Genomic DNA, 6,553 nt, shown 5'->3' on the forward strand with positions numbered 1-6,553 from the left:
AACTCCCCATCCTTGCCATTCCTCCCCATAACCCATCCCAACTCATTAGGGTTGGCTAAGTGCAACTCTCCTTACTTGAACCTCGCATTTTGTCTCTCTTCTCCTCTCCCTCTCTTGTGTGCAAGGTATTATGTTAGGATCAACAGTGGGGGCACCGAGAAGATGTGTGGTGGTTGGGTGATGGCCTCTATACACTACCAATAGGCACACAACATAGAAAAGAAATGGGATTAAAACTACAATATGCTGACACCAATCAGACCTGCAAATATCCTTTAGTCCTTTAGCTGACACAATGATCAACCACCCTCTGCCTCCTCTGTTGAGACTGGGTTTAGTTGGCTCCTGCCTCACAATTCAGATGTAGAATTCTACCTCCGAAACCTCTAGAGAAATAGAATGTCCCTCTTGTGTCCTTTGTCATCCTCATATCCTTAGGCAACACTTATCTAATTAACATCTCACCCTAAAATCTTTCTGTTGCCTACAATTAAGACCCACACAACTGCCTCAAAATGACTATACTCACAAAGATGGACAATCTGATCCAGCTTAAGTAGCCTCTCTCTCTTCTGGGTCAACTGACTCCTCTAGATTCTCTAAACACTCAACCCAAGCATTGATCTAACCCTTTTGACTCCTAGCTGACTACACCCTATTTGTAGCTGCCATATAGAAGCCCATTAGATTATCATCCTTTTAACTATTGACAGGCTCATATTCATCTCCCTTCTACCCAGACACACCAAAGCAAAGTCTCTACACCCTTAGCTAATTAGTCTGATGTCCAAGTGACTCACAACTAGTTCTGTTCCTCCTGTAACACCTTTGATTCTAACACAAAATCACTTGCCAACAGATCAGACTAGCATACACAAAGGCTTCTTTTCCTCAAACTCAATGAAAATATATCTCTCACAACAAAAACATCAAAGCAAGAAAAATGTGTCAAAACACAAAAAGAACACAAAAACATGACATCGTCTCAACAACCCTGAGACCTGGGCATATACATATCGGAAGAATAACTCAAAGACACAAGGATTCCCCTCAAATGGATCACAACAACCAGTTTACAAACACCCGAACCATTTGCATGAACTTACTAAAACATGATATTTTCATCGACGAACCCCTCTCACAAGCCACCTTCTCCTATATCCTAAAAAAACTCCTATATCCTATAGCCACCTTCTCCTATATCCTAAAAAAACTCCTCCTTCATAGCATCCCCCTACTGGCAGCCTTCTTCTTTCAGGGCTAGCTTTCTTTCACCCACCCCACCATCTTTTTTGAACTCCCTATCCATCCCCTCCAAGCCAATCTCATGAACTAGGCACACCTCCTCCGCTTTGGACAACCAACTGAGCAAACTAACCCAATCAACCTCGCCATCCCAGATGGGATATGCCCTTACCCCTACTCCTCCCCCCTAGACAGACGCCCTCTGATACCTCCACAACACTGAATGGGATATTGTACTTGCGGCTTACAAATCCCTCCATCGCTACAAGCTCTCCCTATATAGCTGAGGGCCTCCTCATCCTTTACCATCAATGCCATCTTCAAATGGAGGTGATACAGGTCACGGGGATCATGCAGTTTGACGGCCTTCCCCATGGAGTTCACCTCCCAAGAAGCCGCAGAAGCCAAAACCTTCTTCCACTCCAAAATCCCTGACAACACCTCCTGAGTGACGAAGATGACAACAACAATGATGACAACAGGATGAGGAGCCCTGAGCACCTACCCCCATCAACAACCCCCACCCTCATCTCCCCCACATCAACCCCCTCCTCCCAGCTTATCTCACCCCAACACAAGCACCCAACCTCCCCCACCCCCACCCAGCACCACCACACTTCTTTACCCCAAAATCCTCTACACCCCTCCCCTCCCCACTCCACCTCCATCACCAACTCCTCCCTCACCTACCACTCTCAATCTCCACTTAGGCCTTCCCATACCCAAAAAAAGACTTACCCTTTACATCGACAAGTCCTCCCCCTTTATTTACCGTAACCCTCACCACCATTGCCTCATCATCGGCCACCCCTCCACCTTCGTCACAACCGCCACTTAACATCCCTTCCCCCACACCCTTGAAGGGAAGTCCCCCCACCCCCACCTCGAGAAAACGAGGAGGTAGATCCACCCTTGAACCCCCTCAATTGGCACGATCCATTAGATCGCACACGGAGTTCGAGCAGACAATAAATATCCTACTCGATCGACAACTCTAGGAGGCCCCCAGCACCAAGGTGACTGACCACATGGACATCCTTGTTCTACGGCCATACCTCGACACCAAACATTGCACTTGGAAGCATGAGCATTCCCCTCGTCAACGCGGAGGCTACCACCGGTCCCCCACTGCTCGCCCCATCACATTCAAACTCATGGGTGACCAGTCGGCCTGGCGATGTCCTTTCCTCCTTAAGCCATTCATTTGGGACCATTATTGCAAGGCGTCATGCCAGCTCCGGAATATCTGCCAATCTGCCTGTTGGGCCTGGAACCTTAGGTGTATGCATGGAGTGGATGATGTGAGTCTAATCTTCTCTTCTCTTCTCCCTTCTCTTATCTCCCTCTCAAGATCCCTCTTGCATACACATTGGCATTGAGTGGAGGTAGAGCTTTCCATAGCTCCCTTCTTCCTTGCTCACTACCTAGCTTGTGGATCTCCATTTGGGTGACACAAGTGGAGGTGGAGTGAGCCCCTAGCCACCTCACATAGGGGAGTTAACCCTCATTAGGGTTGGCTAAATGTAAGTCTTCGAATCAACCCTTGCATGGCATTATTCTCTTCTTCTCTCCCTCATTAGGGTTGGCTAAATGTAAGTCTCCGAATCAACCCTTGCATGGCATTATTCTCTTCTTCTCTCCCTCTCTTGTGCAAGGTAGTATGTTTTGGTTAACAGTAACTTATGGAGCTCATGTTCAATTCACCTTCCAAGGCATCTAAAAGTAAAGTTAGTGCCGCGCTCAACTCAATGTATGCACAAAAACCTCCCTACGGTGCTTTGTGTGATCACAATTTATGTATCTTGAAATACGCATAAACACAAAAACCTCCTTAAGGTGCTCTATGTGATCACATATTGTGCATCTTTAAATATGCATAAGCACAAGCTCAACACACCTTAAACATGAGAGCTATTTATCAACATTCATATGGTGTGTAACTATTCCAACTCTTTAAACATCTAGCCATAAGGTATGGACATATAGGAACTGAAATGAACAATTAATTTCAAAATTTTGCCTAAACTCTTTGTCTTTTTGGGAATATATATATATATCTCCCAACTGAAGGACTTCATGTATTTCCATGACATCCATTGTAGGAAATTGAAGGACTTTATGTATTTCCATGGGATCTATTTGTAGGAAATTGAAGGACTTCATGTTAGGCTGTGGCATAACCCTATTGGTGAGATGGGCTTGCCTACTGGAGCTCCTTGGAAGGAAGATTAGGCTCCATATTATTGTTAGCCTTCTTTACAACTTGCTCTCGGTTGATAATAATAATAATAAACCCAAGTGATTGTGATTTTATTTATTTATTTTGCAATATCTCCACCTAATAACAAACAAGGGCATATAAATTTACACGAGGTAATGAATTTTTGAACATGTGTGCATTCTCTTTTATGATGTTGAAGTGCCATTTTATGATGTAATACTTTGCACTATGATGTATCTAATTTTGCCAATAAAACTAGTGCAAAGCATAATACTTTGTGATGTAATACTTTGCACTATGATGTATCTAATTTTGCCAATAAAACTAGTGCAAAGCATAATTAAACTAATGTTTATAATCGTTTGGAATTTAAGTAAAGTGAAAGCATTAACCTTTATTAGAAGAGTATAAGGGAAAATTGTTATTGAAAACAAGACGGATTGTTTACATAACAAATTATTGCTTTGCATATCCTCTTGTTAATCCCAATTTCTTCAATTTCTTACGTTGTGTCCATTTGTTGATTTGCTTTACTAGACATAAAATACGTGCTTTAGTAATTGTGCTCCCATCATGAACACAACTCAGCTTAACACATTCTACTTTATAACTTATAAAGAAAAGGAATCAACACAATAATTATGAAGCTTATTATGACATAATGGCATGCAAGTGACGACTCACATAAAATCATCATGACAATGGAACTTAAGTTTGCAAGAAAAGAAGAATTGCAAGTAACATCTCCAAGGCATTAGATCTCAACACCCAATTGGGAGGTTGTGGGTCCAAATACTGAGGAAACCACTTACCTCTCCTCAAGGGGAAAGTCACTTGGATTTGATCAACTAAGAAAGCGGGCATGCTAGTCTCACTACACCTAACAAATCAAAAGTTTGCATACCTCAACGCCATTTGAGCAGGATGTGTTAGAGAGGGATTTAACCACTTCCTTAATTACTAGGTCTTAAGTTTTTCCTTGAACTAACCAAGTATGCAATGATCATGCACAAAGACTCCCTATACATATGATCTTAGCTAGTTTACTATCTTTAAAATTTTGCTCAATCCAATTTTGATATGTGAATGAGTATAATCATCTCGTAAGATGTTGGTACTTTAAACTCATCCAAGGAAATTTGCAAATATGACTCTAGTTTCTTGGGTGCTCTGAGAATATGACTTTATTTTCTTGGACATTACACTGTTTGAATAACAACGTTGCTAAAATTTGATTGCATTCAAATTTACATTAAGACTGACAACATTAGCATTCCTCTTTTTGTTTTGTTTTCCCCAAGACTACAACACCAACATTCCTCTTTTTGTTTTGTTATAGTCTTCACTTGCATCAAGACTACAACACCAACATCATTCCCCTTTTTGTTTTGTTTTTCTTTGTGGGAGAAGGGGGGGGTGTGCATATTTGGTCTTAAAGACCCATTTGACATCAATGACTGACCGTTTTGACCGCCTCGGTACCAACTCCCAAGTGTTGTTCTTCTCAATGACATCCAGTTCCAGCTGCATGGCTTTCCTCCAAGTATCCTGTGCAAGGGCTTCCTTGACGGAAGTGGGCTCTTTGTCCCACATGATACGAGACATCAAAGCATAGTTTACCTATAAAAGCTCTGCTGAATGACTTTTGTCACGGACTCTATGCGATCTTTGAGGTCCGTCCTCTGTGGTCCATTCGGAGGGAAGCTTCGTGACACCCGACTCCCAAAGGGTGTCCACTAACCACCTGGGTACTCAAACAGAAGCGGAGCCTCCTGCGGGAGCTCAACTCCAGCTGCAAGCTCAACCTCCTGAACTGACGTGTGAGGTGTGCACACATTGCATAGTTAAGGCAGGGCCAAATTTATGAACAAGAAAATTAACAATATGTTGACGTAGTCTAAGTATTAACATCTACTTACCATTGTAGACTTTTTCAACTATCTTGTAAATACACCCTTCATGCTTAGGCCTTGTTGCTTTGATACTCATCTCCTTTGGCATTTTTTACTCTTTCTCAACAAAAAACATAGATTTATGAGGTGCTATGGGCAATGAATAGAGAGTTATATATGTTATTTAACAGCAACAACTTTTAAAACTCAATGCTACTAAAGAAATAATTTCTTTTTAGTTATATTTTAATATTTTAGGTACGAGCAATATTATTAGTTAATTTGGAGAAATGTAAAAAATATCCTCAAGCCACGTGACCACAACATTTTAATGCTATGGTACAACATGGTTGAGTGAAGCTAAAGCCTAACACACTATTTAGTGTTAATTGATTTTAGTTGTGGAAAAAAGTGTACATATGAAACAATATTGATAAATTGTTTACATATGAAGAAACAATGACTTATATGTTCCTTTTGTGTGTGTGTGTGTGTGAGAGAGAGAGAGAGAGAGAGAGAGAGAGAGAGAGAGAGAGAGAGAGAGAGTATCTTCATGGTAAAGGGCTACTCAAACATTGTTTAGGGCATTTTTATAAATAAGAGAAATAACAATATGTTGACGTAGTTTAAGTAGCATCTGTTCCTACCACTGTAGACTTTTTCAACTACCTTCATGCTGAAGCCTTATCGTCTCATCAATGCCATCTACTTTGGCATTTTTTACTATTTCTCAACAAAAAACACGTGTTTATGAGGTGTTTTTTGCAATTAATAGAGAGCTAGATACATTGCTTAACATCGATTCATCTTTTTATTTTAATATTTTAGTTATGAGCAACATTATTCGCTAATTTAGTGAAAGGTAAAAAATATCCTCAAGCCATGTGACCACAACATTTTAATGCTATGGTACGTGGTTAAGTGAAGCTAAAGCCTAACACACTGTTGAGTGCGAATTGATTTAGCTGTTTAAAGAATTTGTACGTATCAAACAATATCGATCAATCTTTTACATATGAGTAAATAATGACTTATATGTTTCTTTGTGTGTGTGTGCACATGCGTGTGCGAGTACGCGCACGAGAGAGAGAGAGAGAGAGAGAGAGAGAGAGAGAGAGAGAGAGAGAGAGAGAGAGAGAGAGAGAGAGAGAGAGATCAGTGTAGAGGGGCTACTCAAACATCACTTATTTGTGGA

The sequence above is a fragment of the Cibotium barometz genome, chromosome 20, assembly GCF_041138505.1.
Source record: "Cibotium barometz isolate CiBa-2024 chromosome 20, ASM4113850v1, whole genome shotgun sequence".
Taxonomy (NCBI): domain Eukaryota; kingdom Viridiplantae; phylum Streptophyta; class Polypodiopsida; order Cyatheales; family Cibotiaceae; genus Cibotium; species Cibotium barometz.